The 13,954-nt window shown below is 41.1% G+C and overlaps 1 protein-coding gene across 2 annotated transcripts in view; it reads left to right on the forward strand.

The window, feature by feature from the left end:
- Window positions 1–13,954, forward strand: part of LOC124111531 (tripartite motif-containing protein 42-like) — a 39,880-nt gene that overhangs the window by 21,659 nt on the left and 4,267 nt on the right. Inside the window, exon 1 of one of the 2 annotated variants that reach the window (XM_048388429.1) lies at window positions 11,602–11,708. The exons of the other annotated variant lie outside the window; for it this stretch is intronic. The gene's annotated coding sequence lies outside the window, so the exon portion shown is untranslated. Of the gene's footprint in view, window positions 1–11,601; window positions 11,709–13,954 lie in introns of those variants that run through there. 2 annotated transcript variants of the gene reach the window in all.

Here is a 13,954-nt window from a genome sequence, read left to right on the forward strand (position 1 = left end):
AAACCTGATCTGCACTCTCTCCGGGACATTAATTACATCATTACTCGAGACAGCGTGACGCACCATTGCAAGACGGGGTCTGCACTAAGAGGATAATCTTCTAACCTCACTTCTATTCAGTTTGGCAGTTTTTATGTGAAGGAGACTCGCATAATTCTTGGTAAATTCGATTCGAACATTTATGCAATTGATTTCCGGTCTATTCTGACCGAACGGAGCAATGAATGTTATTTCGATTCGGCTTCAAATAGACATAAAATCGGGGGGAGACAGCCTCTGAACATCCCGGGACGGTTGCCTCATCAGGAATTTGTTTTGCTTTATATCTACATTCCACCTACATACATTGTTGTATGTATGTAGTTTTAGTATCACTATTAACAATAAAATGTAAAATATTTGTAGTAATTATCAGTGGCAGCCAATGATTGAACTGATTGTAAAAAAATATCAATTGCTGTCGTGATCAGATTTGAACAGCTTCGGTGGCAGGTATTGGAATTTAGAGTTACCTCCCCTGGTAGTTTACAAACATGAGAGGCTCGATCGTTCGAGACGTTTCGGGATGGGGAGTTTCAAGGCTTGCTGGACCTTATGGGAGTAACAAGAGAGCAATTCTAGGCCTGTTTCTAACCAGGCATCCATTCACACATTCCAACTATCACATTCCAGAATCGAACCAAAGTCTTCGCAACAACCACTAGACTTCCTACAACCCTGATCGTGAGGTTTTTTTTACGACATCACAAATGGTCTGTACCCTCAAGGTCATATCAATAAGGAATACGAAACTGCATCGTAACACACAAATGATTGTGAATATGTACGAATCCCCTTGAGGAAAATGAAAGAAAAACATGTTGCCGCATTGCAAATGATTCCATATAAACACTACAGGAATATATTTATTACTCTTTGACACAGTCATGCAACTTTTACACTATAGGTCATACTTCCCGGTACCCATCATACGACTAACTAAACCGAAACTAAAGAGTTTTGAATACAAGTTACATACAATACAATCTCAGAGAGGATAACTATCTAAATTACGTCGAGCTATCCACACTTCGAGATAAGAGATGTATTTTAAGGTCATAGAGTCGGTAAGGAATTAACCGTGGCCATAAAGTGCCATTGTCCTTAAAAGTATTTCCAGATCCCGAAGACAATGAAGTCTGAATTCAAATGGTAAAGTTATCAATCGGTATGATCTTGTTAAGCAAACATATTGCAACTTAACACGCATGCAGGCGATTATTACATGTATACTACTCAAAAGAAGATAAGGACGGCTCGATTATTTGAGAGCATGACAGATGAAAGACTATGAAAGAATTAACTTCTATTGAGTAGTATATTTTTGTCCTGCGAGAATACATTGCAGTGACACGCCCGTAATATTTTAAGCTGGGATACCGGATAACGAGTATTAGACATCGGAATTCAGCGTTATTGAAATATTTCAAAAATGTAACTCACATATTTACATACTACCTCGATGACAGCCATGGCGTCTGGGTGTTGACAGATGACGTTGTGTGTGTTCATGTGGTGAGTACAGGGTCCGCCATGACAGAGAAGTGTTTCATGGGCTGGGTGGTTGATGTGCCGGGTGGAAACATCTGATCCATGTCGTGGTTTCAGCGTTTGAAATGTCATTGTGCTATTGTCATAGTTCATGATAACATGTGAAACTCGGTTTTCTGTATGAGCCATTCAAGCTTAACGCCGAGCCGCGTAATTATGCAACAATACCTACGACGGTGATAAGTATAGAATTACATGAATGCCGGGAGACACAATCTTATCGAGTTATCTACTGAAATAAAAAGGGCGGGCCGACATGGCGATGTTCATTGTGCCAAGCAGAATATTTAATGTTCGTACAAAGTATTCTGCGTTGATGCTGTGGCACACAATGTAGGTAAACAAAACAAAATGTTTTTGTGAAAGAGCGAACAATAATGAGTTAAATAGTGTGCAGGAGAGTTTTGTTTGTTGTTTAACGCCGCATTCAGCGATATTTCAGCTATATAGACTTGCAACAAAATTTTGCAAATTACGTGATAGGATGTGGCATGTTTGTGAAATTTCTGGTGCTGAATTCTAAAGTAGGTCGTGATGTGACTTTAAATTTATACGTGTTAAATTTAAATTTAATCACAACAAAAAAATACTGCACAGTGCATGTTCGTGGTACATTGTTGTGAAAATATGCTTGTTTGTTTGTTTGTTGTTTAATGCTGCTCTCAGCAATATTCCAGCTATATGACGGCGGTAAATAATTGAGTCTGGACCAGACAATCTAGTGACTGACATCATGAACATCGATCTACGTAATTGGGACACGATGACATGCATCAACCAAGTCAGCGAGCCTGACCACCCAATACTATCAGTGATCTCACAAATATGGATGCTGAAGACTAATGCTAGCCCGAATCTTCATCAATATTATTAAAATCAGATCTTAGTTCTTGCTACCGCTAAACAAAGATCTGAGTGAGTGAGTGAGCGAGTGAGTGGATGGGTGGTAGGGTGGGTGGTTGGGTGAGTGAGTGAGTGAGTGAGTACGAACCCTGTTGCCTATACTTGCGCGAAATTGCGTGCCTGTGATAGTGGGTGATAGTGGGTGGTTCGCCAATATTATGTTTCTAGGTTTGTTACCACTATGCCAGTGTTCGTGGATTTCACCAAAGGGGTAAACGTGTAAGACCTGCAGCACTTCCGGCTTGCCCCACATCACGTTACTTCTCCGAAATATACCTGGAGAGGTGTTCAAAGCGGCGTTGAACCACACTCACTCACATGCCGTGAAGGTCATGGAACAGTAATATTAAAGTCGCTATCCCGCTTCAGTGGGTGAGTGAGTGAGTGAGTGTATGGCGAAATCGCCGGCAATACCCAAGCTGTACCACGTGTCATGACACAAACGTTTACATTGATTCTGGACCTGACAAACCAACACTGAATATAGAAGCTGCTATCAACGTCATCGGTGCACAAAACAACATGCAATCATGACCGAGAAAGACACTCGATGACCGTTGTAGCCGTTATTTCGACAAGTATCAGGTATTGGGTACCTACCCTGACACACAATCCTCAAAGAATCAGCAGTCAGGGGCTGCGAGTGGTTATATTTAGCAGTGAACTTATAGCGCATTCGTGACCAACTCGTGTTATTCCGGGACAAGCAGAATAGCGATCCGTGCCCCTCTCGTGGTCATCTTTGCGACTGGGTTCCGTCTAAGCGCAAACGGGCATAGCTAAAAGAATTCACGTATATTTCCTCCATATATCATATATATTCCTGATGCTATTCGGGGTAAAACACATCGGGACTTACATTATTATACAGTATGGTTGAACACCTTAAAATGTATCATGGATATATTTTTAAATGCAAGACATATGTAAAATCAAATATTGTTCTAAAGGGATTCTTTGACCGAAGTACTTGAAGTCATACGCGCATTCTGATTGGTTTGTCGTATTTTCGCACATAACATTCATCGATAAGGGGACGAGTCTTCTTGCAGGTTACGGAAAGGGGCGAGTGGTGACGAATGCTCATAGCGCTTATGAGTGGTGAGGTAGCTAAGTGGTTAAAGCGTTCGCTCGTCACGCCGAAGATCCGAGTTCGATTCCCCAAAATGGTTTCAATGTGTAAAGCCAATTTCTGATGTCCCCCGCCGTGATATTGCTGGAATGTTGTTAAAAGCGGCATAAAACCATACTCACTCATTCACTTACAGCGCTTTGCAAATACTATATCCACATGACACGGACTGGTAATGAATGTCAGCCGGATGCGTTGCTAAATATAGCCTCAATATAGTCACATGACTGCCGAGGCTTACCCAGATAGTAATCACGTGATCAAATGTTTGTCGCCAGCAAAATGGCTGTTTCTTGAAAAGCGCCTTTTGATTTTTTTTACATCACTGTAAGTAATATTTTTTACGGGGGATTGGCTTGTTTTCTCTTTATAAGTATTAACACACATGCAGATAATAATCGTGATATTTCGTGATTTAATTTCAAGGACGAGGAAAATCCCAGTTTCCCATAGTCAACATTTATATATAAATAGCTGTATATGAGCGAAGAATTGTATCATTTGTAAGTTACATCTCACGGTCTTTTTATGCCTATGCCGCACAACCAAATGACGAAGTAATTGAGCTTGAAATGACCCAATAGTGTGGTCAGGCTGCCAAATGTGATACATCTTTCCTTTGAAGTTGCGGCTGTTGTCCACAAGGCGGAAATATACGCCTTCAACCGCCTTACCTAAGGGTGGATGGACAACTTCTATATTACTTCGTACTCCAACTTCTAAATGCCTCTCAAAGACGTCATGATATCAGCTGACGATGTTGCATTTTATCAGAAACAAGTGTGAGCAAGTAGTATTGAACCTGTCACAAGAGCGGAGTTAACAGCACACACAACAAAATGCAAGCAAGAGAATGTCATCAACTTATATTTTGTCATTTAATCTTTATATTTCTAATAACATGCCATGTTACAGGTATGGAGATAGTAATGTTTTTCACACTGTGAATGAGTGACATATTTCATCCATCATTGTGTATGCCAAAAGTTAGTGATACATTTGTAATTGCTAAACGTGTTGAGATCTGTATATAATAGTCAAATGCACAGTAAAACATTTTGCAAATGATTTGTCATTTCACACTTTTTGACTTGTTGTCAATCATGTTGTTATATTGACAGGTGGTGATAGGTTAATTGATATAAATACTAATATCACTTCTGTGGCTAATTTAATTGATTGGATAATTTGCCTTGATCTATTTCCGTATGTCATTTTTATTAATAAAACTACTCTACTTTACTTTTCTGGAGACAAGAATAGTTCAGTGTTTGAAACAGAATGTATCAATAAAAACACAGATGCTTTTATCAAAGCTCTAAGGTTTATTCATGTTTCACTCATTCAGTGTACCAACACATAGCCCACATACCATGCCACTTGCCAGTCTACGACACCGGCATCGATATGACAAAGTCAGAGGTCGCCAAGATTGCCTTATTATGTATGGCACGTTGTCCTTCCCGGGTAATGAGTTGTATGATATTAACAAGCAACTGTATGGATCTTTACCCAACTGTGACAGCTTCTGTATCCACCATTTTGCTTATATCTTCATCAAAGTATACTTTAAGAGGTCGCCATCTATTTAGCTGCTTGTTTGATTTCATCAATAGTCAACCCTGTCCATCCAAAAACCATCCTATGATGTGTCCGAAGAAAAGTAGATATGCATGATTCAGGAGTGGTCGTTGTTTGTGTGAGTGAGTTGTCTACATTACTGTAGTCATTAGTGAGTGAGTGAGTGAGTGAGTGAGTTGGTGAGTGAGTGAGCCTTTAGTGAGTGAGTGAGGGGGGCTACATTACTGAAGCCCTTACTGAGTGAGTGAGTGAGTGGCCTATATTACTGAAGACATTAGTGAGTGAGTGAGGGGGGCTACATTACTGTAGCCCTTAGTGAGTGAGTTAGTCAGTGAGGGGCCTATATTACTGTAGTCAATAGTGAGTGAGTGAGTGAGGCACCTACATTACTGTAGCCATTAAACATGTTCAGACTCCCGACCTTGTGTGGACTACCGGAGGTATTGTGCTATCCCGTTTCGTACGTACTACGCCACGGGGCAACTCAAAGTGGAACAAGGTGGGTCTTGTTCCATGCAGTTCCAAGTTAATTCGCCTGCTCTTGTGAAAATGGATATTTTAACCACACTGAGAAGAAAATGCCAACTTGCAACATGAATATTTAGATGTTGTCATAAAACGAATACAATTCTATGAAACAGAAAAATGATGAATCAGCTCTTCAGTAAAACACAAACTTAAATGTTCCTTGATAATGGTACCTGTGAAAGGTATGAGTCAAAAAGTCCATTTGTGACATCATCAACTACAAATGTACATCTTGATTGCCACACTGTTAGTGTTACCATTGTCGGCTCCTTCTTGTTACGTCCAGGCCAATCACTAGACCTTCACTGTAATTGGCTTCTCTCCTGTATTAGCGAGTGTTAGTGTTACCATTGTCGACTCCGTCTTGTTACGTCCAGGCCAATCACTAGACCTTCACTGTAATTGGCTTCTCTCCTGTATTAGCGAGTGAGTGTTAGTGTTACCATTGTCGGCTCCTTCTTGTTACGTCCAGGCCAATCACTAGACCTTCACTGTAATTGGCTTCTCTCCTGTATTAGTGAGTGAGTGTTAGTGTTACCATTGTCGGCTCCGTCTTGTTACGTCCAGGCCAATCACTAGACCTTCACTGTAATTGGCTTCTCTCCTGTATTAGTGAGAGAGTGTTAGTGTTACCATTGTCGGCTCCTTCTTGTTACGTCCAGGCCAATCACTAAACCTTCACTGTAATTGGCTTCTCTCCTGTATTAGTGAGTGAGTGTTAGTGTTACCATTGTCGGCTCCGTCTTGTTACGTCCAGGCCAATCACTAGACCTTCACTGTAATTGGCTTCTCTCCTGTATTAGTGAGTGAGTGTTAGTGTTACCATTGTCGGCTCCGTCTTGTTACGTCCAGGCCAATCACTAGACCTTCACTGTAATTGGCTTCTCTCCTGTATTAGTGAGTGAGTGTTAGTGGTACCATTGTCGGCTCCGTCTTGTTACGTCCAGGCCAATCACTAGACCTTCACTGTAATTGGCTTCTCTCCTGTATTAGTGAGTGTTAGTGTTACCATTGTCGGCTCCTTCTTGTTACGTCCAGGCCAATCACTAGACCTTCACTGTAATTGGCTTCTCTCCTGTATTAGTGAGTGTTAGTGTTACCATTGTCGACTCCTTCTTGTTACGTCCAGGCCAATCACTAGACCTTCACTGTAATTGGCTTCTCTCCTGTATTAGTGAGTGTTTGTGTTACCATTGTCGGCTCCTTCTTGTTACGTCCAGGCCAATCACTAGACCTTCACTGTAATTGGCTTCTCTCCTGTAAACATCATTGGCGTCGTCATTATATTGTTATTTTTGTACATTTATTCCACCTTGTGTAAAAGTATCGTCATACATATGTATATTAACTCCATGTAGTTACTCAGCATTCACCTGATGAAGGGACAAGAAGTAACAAGAAACGTCGTCACAAAGAATAATGTTATCCATAAAAAGTCCCCTGTGTTCGTATTCTTTCAACTTCAAAACTTCCCCGATGTCCTCCACTCCTTTAGTGCTGCACTTATTGAAGTAGCCACATGGCAGATTGGATATGTTCATAGGCCTCAAGTATGTAATGCCTCTTTGACCAACGCCTGCACTGTTTCTTGTACAGTAAACTACGGTTATAACGGACTCAAGGGGACCACAAATTTTAGTTCGATATAACCGTAGTTCATTATTAGCATATATACAGCATATATACAGCAACTGTACGGGACCTAAAAAACAGTTCGTTATATCCGCTGGTTCGTTACAAACTTACTTTACTGTATGTAGATTTTGTACCAACTTAGACTGACAGTATCATGGTTCAACTGATCGTCTGTACCAAGTTAAGAAATGCAAAATGTCTAACCAAAGTTAGATTTAAACACCAGCCCACACATGGCTAATACATGTGAATATCTAACCAATGACCAGAAAGCTGTTTCCCCTTGGTTTCAACTAATTCCCTATGTATATATTTCTGTATACGACCCCTAGTGTATTATTCAAGTCTCAATGTGTCATGTGACCGGATGTGGACAGAGTGACTCGTGCAACATACATCTGTCATTCACAGACAAACATTCTGTACATCATTGTTTACACCCAAGGAAACTCTCGTCAAGTCACTTGTAAAACATTGCTTCAGAAACACTGAATTATCCTAGCTGGTTTGAAGAACAAAGCAGTGCAATATCTTCAGCTCCTGAATCCTGCATTGTCTCTACACACCTACCTCAGCATTAAGAGGCTACGTACACGTGACATCACAGACATGCAAAAACATTTCAGGAGAAAATGTATACCCGTGTATCGTACTTGGTCCGAATTATTAACAGTTATATTTTCACTCTGTGAACTAAGTGGGGTACATGGAATGTTTTAGTCTGACTTGGGTGTTGGTATATTGTGGCACAAATAGGGTGTTGCCCTTTCTTTAGCTGTAATACGGAAAACACAACACGGACTTGCTCATATGCAAAATGACTTGATGGCATTATCCATTGTTCAACTACAAATTTCTTTGAGTGCCATTTAGAAGTTAGTGTGATGAAGAAAGACGAGTTCTATGGATGAACAACTTCTTTATTACAATTAGTGCGACGTTTCGGTGTAGATCCTAACACCTTTATCAAGCAAGTGATAGATAGGGCTTACTTACTTACTTACTTACTTTGGAGATTTAACGTGCGCTTTCCGACTGATGCGTATTTCGCACACGGGCCCGGCCAGGCCATTTTATGTGTTTCCGAAAGGTGCGAAGGTGGTCTGTGCAACCCTAAAAGGGGGCTTTAGGGGTTGCTTAAATATAATTTGGGAATTTTGAGATTTGAAATAGATGCCAATGGGGTTGGGGAGGAGAACTAAGGGAGCTGGGTATGGTGGATGTTTGTTTGTTTATGTGATTTTGATTTGGTAGGTTATTATGTTTTTAGATGCGTTTTATTAGTTCCGTTTTGATTAAGAATACGCCTAAGGCCGATAGATAGGGCTGAACAACATAGGTATATATACACTTATTGACATCTAAGTTTATACAGTGACTAGTTGATGGACACAGAGAGGTGATTAAGATAATTATAAGCCAGTGGATGACTAATGAACACAGAGTAAACAAGCAGAGTAAACAAGCAGACTGATGGAGATGATGGAAGCCACTGGATTAATTGGATGGACAAAGGGATTTAGCAATTAGGTGATGGTAAGCAGGCGGGATGTAATAGCCTTGGTCTCTGTTCATTGCTGGCTGGATCCTTTTGATGTGGATGGCTTCTAGGAGTTTCCTGATTTTGTAGTCTGATTGGTTGTTGGCCAGGATCTTGATGTTGTTCCACTGGATGTTGTGATCGGGGTGGGTTTGGGTGTGGTCGGAGATGGCTGAGATGTCTTGTGTTCTTTTATTCTAATGGGTAGGGGCCTGGATGTTACAATTTTGCCGAGGATGAAGATTTGATGATAAAACATCCAACAAATAAAGTGTGTTTTGAGTTTGCTGTTTAACGCTGACCTAGAATATTCCAGCTATATGAGGGTGGTTGTAAATAATCGAATCTGGACCAGACAGTCCAGTGACTGACAGCATGAACAACTGTCTACTCAATTGAGATAATGTGTCATGCGGACCTTGTTACTGTGACATGAACACGTGCACCTAATAATACAACTAGTGTGTGATAAGCAACATAATGCCTTGTCTTATGACATTTTTATTGGAGTTATAAATCATATTTTACAGGAAAGGGGCGTGAGTGACGTATTGACAGGCCATACTTTCAGAAAGGGGGGAGCTAGTTGGGTGTTTGAAATAGGGTTTACCGGGCGGCAGATCCAAGATGTTAGATTCAGGAGGAGTAATGTATATCGTCGTTATATTCAAATGTGTAGCAAACGCAAGCTATTGGCAATGGAAGCAATTGGAGCTTCTCTACCGAAGGATTAGATTCCTGTTAATATTCGGTGTATGGTACCTTTTATAGATGGGCTTCTTTCCTATGGTATGTTATCATATTACTATGGGTGTGTAATCATATTCAAATGGGTATGAAAGAGGCGACTAATGGGATCGGGTGGTCAGGCTCGCTGACTTGGTTCGTTGTCGTTGAATAAGCCCTGGGATGTTCAGAGATTTCAATATTTGTTCGTGAATCTTGTTCCTGCAGTACACTAACACGGGCTTTGGTCTTACACAATGTGTGATACAGCTGTATGTTTATTAAACCAATGATCTCTTCAACGTGTGATCTGGCAAGTAATAAAGATCAGTACGCAACTATGAGGTCAATCTTTGCGAGGAAACTGCCTGGGGTGATCAACTTTTAGTGTCCCTCAAGTCGGCAAGACATCATCTGCAACACAGAAATCAACTTAGCCAGAGCTCCTGCACATTCTTCGACTGAACTGTACACAATCAGTCTCTATGTGGGCTATAAACCCTCATGTTATACCGCACTTTCGTTAGGCAACACACTGCCGAACTGAAGGTTTGAAATATCTTAGGGCTCTTTGCTGCAGCCAAAGGTAGCTTTTTATGCTACAAGTATAGGTAGTACAGCACAACACTGATCATGGTTACTTGGGTGCAGTCGTATTGATCTGAACCACCCTTGAGGTCAACCTTTGCGAGGAAACTACCTGGGTGATCCACTTTTTACCGTCCTTTAAGTCCAAGTATGAGCACTGACACTTTACCATGTAATAATTCATATCTTTTCCCATATCTCCCCATACGTATTTCTATGCAAGGTGACTGCCATCTAGCATGTATTTCAGACAGTCAAGTATCCCAGATATATCCACTCCTTTGTCAGTAATCATCTTTCAAGACGCCTACACTGGCGTAGGTCCACATCTCTGACGTGAAGTTATCATCGCCCCCTTTTTGAACTACAAAGGTCAAGTTTATACCATCCCCGGAATCGAGAAACTTCGCCTCCAGGTCTTGTGCTAACGATTCTATCCACTCATAATTTTCAGCTTTCTAACGTTTGCCTCACCTTGGATAGCACAAGTCTTTTCTTGGTAAGGCAATTTGGACAGCGATTTTCCCGGGAGGCTACTGGCTACTAATCATCATCAATCGCAGTCTTCCTCAACGCATCCATGACATCTTAGAGTCCTTTTCATATTCCGCGGCCACATTGTTTGTTTGTTGTTTAACACCGAACTCAGCATTATTCCAGCTATTTGACGGCGGTCTGGAAATAATCGAGTCTGGACCAGACAATCCAGTGATTGACATCATGAGCATCGATCAAATTGAGATACGATGACATGCATCAACCAAGTCACCTACCCTGACCACCCGATCCCGTTAGTCGCCTCTTACGACTAGCATAGTTGCCTTTGGCGGCAAGCATGGGTTACTGAAGACCTATTCCAAAAAAACCGGATATTGAGTGAGTGAGTATGGTTTTACACTGCTTTTTGTAATATTCCATCAATATCACGGCGGGGGACACCAGAAATGATTTTTGTTCGTTTGTTGTTTAACGCCGCACTCAGCAATATTCCAGCTATACGACGGCTGTCTGTAAATAAGCGTCACACGTGACGAGCGAACGCTTTTACCACTAGACTACCCCACCGCCCTTAAACAGAAAAAAACCTAAGGGTCATGAGCAGCAACCAAGCTCAATATGCAATATTATGGTCTAAGGGGGACAACTCCTCCCTGTGTTACAATACATTCTCTCGAAAAATACACCTTGTATCAGTTCACGTTTGATTGAAATAACAAAAGAAATTGCACAGATTATTTTAAATAAATGCCTAATGGTCAAACTGTCAAACTCTTGCATACTGGAGTGGTGGCTTGATTGTACAGATCTGAAGAGAGTCGTACAAAGCTGCTTCTAATGAGATACAAGTACATACCTGCACATACCAGATCACGTGATCTACCTCACGTGATCTACCTCACATGACAAGAGGTGGGCGGTTGCAGTTATTTCAGGAACCAGAAAGAGAGGCGACTTCAGGGAAGAGAGCTCCACGTTGTAACAGCGGTATGTCACATGTTTAGACGCCATTGCACATACACATATAAATTTTACATTATGTGACAGTACGTTGTGTTACCTATGTTTTAATCTGTACACGTCAGGGCAGAGGTTAGACTTTAACACAGAAAGTAGACTTGACATTGACATATCCAGCAGGAGGCAACCATGATTACATCCATATAGTTTTGTAGGATGTCAGTCAGCAGCTGAATCGTCATCGCTGGTGAAAGACAGTCAAGAGTATTACAATTATAAAAATCAATTAACATGGAGCTAGGCAGACAGATTATCGTCTGCCTTTAAACACAAGCAGTTACAAGTTATAACGAAAGTGGAAATGAGCTTAAACGTCATCCATATAGGTCTGTACGATGTCAGTCAGCAGCTGCATCGTCATCGCTGGTGAAAGGCTACACACTCAAGAATACTGTTATCAAAATCAATTAACACAGAGCTGGGCAGACAGATTTTGAACTGCGCTTATCTGAGGTCATAGTACATAGAGGCTATCACACGAGTGTTTGTGGATGGTAAATATACTGCATTAGGAAATAAACATTGTATTTAGCGAGCCTTGGCGAGCTAAATGCTTAGTGTTTATTCCTAATACAGGATATTTACCATCCCCAAGCACAGAAGCGTGATAACCTCTTTATCATATAATGTCATTCTTTAATTCTGTGCTTTAAAATCGCTTTCCCTCTCTCACAAACATTACCGAAACATTACGAGTTTTCCTGGAATGCGCGCATTAATATTTATTACGTAACAGGGTAAGTGATGTGTCAGTCGGACAGTGACAGTAGCCAATATAGTTCCAACTGAAATCTGTTTCTTATACAGTGGCGAAGCAACATATACGCAAAACAACAGTTGTTTTTTAATGCCTTTCGCGGCAATCCATCGGTCTGTCCGCTAGAGTAACTGCCCTTTGTCAAAGGGAAGCTACTCTAACCCTAGCCTATGAGACGTCACGTCCACGTTCAGACGTTGTTGACAGTCGGTCTGTCCTGTTATAACGTTAAGAAGTGTAGTCAGATTTACACACAGCGACAAAACAAAACAAGGTAACAATTCAAACATATTTCGGCAAAATCCAACTACTTTAATTTGTGGAGAAGGTTTCAAGCCACAGAGGTCTACAAGCACAGATATGGCTACTGATCCCGCTTGGCTAGGCCTCGTGCCCTCGTAAAATTAATTCGAATATTTTCTGTATATTAAACTGGGTTTTTTTATAATGATAGCAATTATCCCTGTAGTTTATCCAGATTCCCATTGGTTAATTCTGACTCGATCGCCGAATGACGAGGGCGACGCCATGTTTGTTTATAGACAGCGAAAGTAGTCCTACTTGACCTTTGATATTTGCATATCTATCCGCATATGACCCCAACGGATATCGTTTTTATCCTTTGGCTTTATCATGCCGAGAAACCTACCCATTATATGATAAAAGTAGTTACCGGTTATAACGAAAGTAGAAATTAGCCGAAACGTCTGCTGGTGTCCACCCATCTACCCCGCACATTAGCATACTCGGGTCATTTGATTTGCTGCCTAAGTGAAGATTGCGTTTTATGTACATTAACATGCGTGCTGGAAACACCACATGAACGATAGGTAAGTTCTTCGGGTCGGGGGAGGTGTTGTGGCGATAACAAGGTTGGATCAGAGTTATGTCCCTTTAAGCATCATCGGCTTGCATGTATGTTTAATATCAGTCATGTGACAGTATATGCCTGTATGATTTTGTCTGTTGTGTGTGTGTGTGATGTGTGTGTATTTGAGTGTGGGTGCGTGCGTGCGTGCGTGCGTGCGTGTGCGTGTGTGTGGACAATCCGTATCCGGTCATGAAGACAATGAAGACTTTAGGTTTTTACTCACCCATGAAGTAAATGTTTGTTGCCTGTCGTTGCACAGCAGGAGCGAACACCTGGTGTCGACACTGATTTCCAGGTATCTCTTCATATAATTTTCACCACTGTTTTGCCTTAGATGGAATGCGTTTCGGCAGATACTGGTTATTCTTTGGCGTTGTCGATTTTTATTAAATCTTAACGTAGTACTTCACAGAGGAGAGTGTGTATCCCCAAACACGCCAATATTTGACGATGGCGAAAACTGGTTTTGAATGATTTTTCTCAAACTGTTGGTTGCAATCGCGATTATCAAAAGAGAAAAGCGTTTCAAAATATTTTTATCTTCATTTTATATGAATGCGTGAGAATTCCCTCAACATTGCGTCT

Source organism: Haliotis rufescens, unplaced genomic scaffold (genome assembly GCF_023055435.1).
Source record: "Haliotis rufescens isolate VD_foot unplaced genomic scaffold, xgHalRufe1.0.p SCAF_71, whole genome shotgun sequence".
Classification (NCBI taxonomy): Eukaryota; Metazoa; Mollusca; class Gastropoda; order Lepetellida; family Haliotidae; genus Haliotis; species Haliotis rufescens.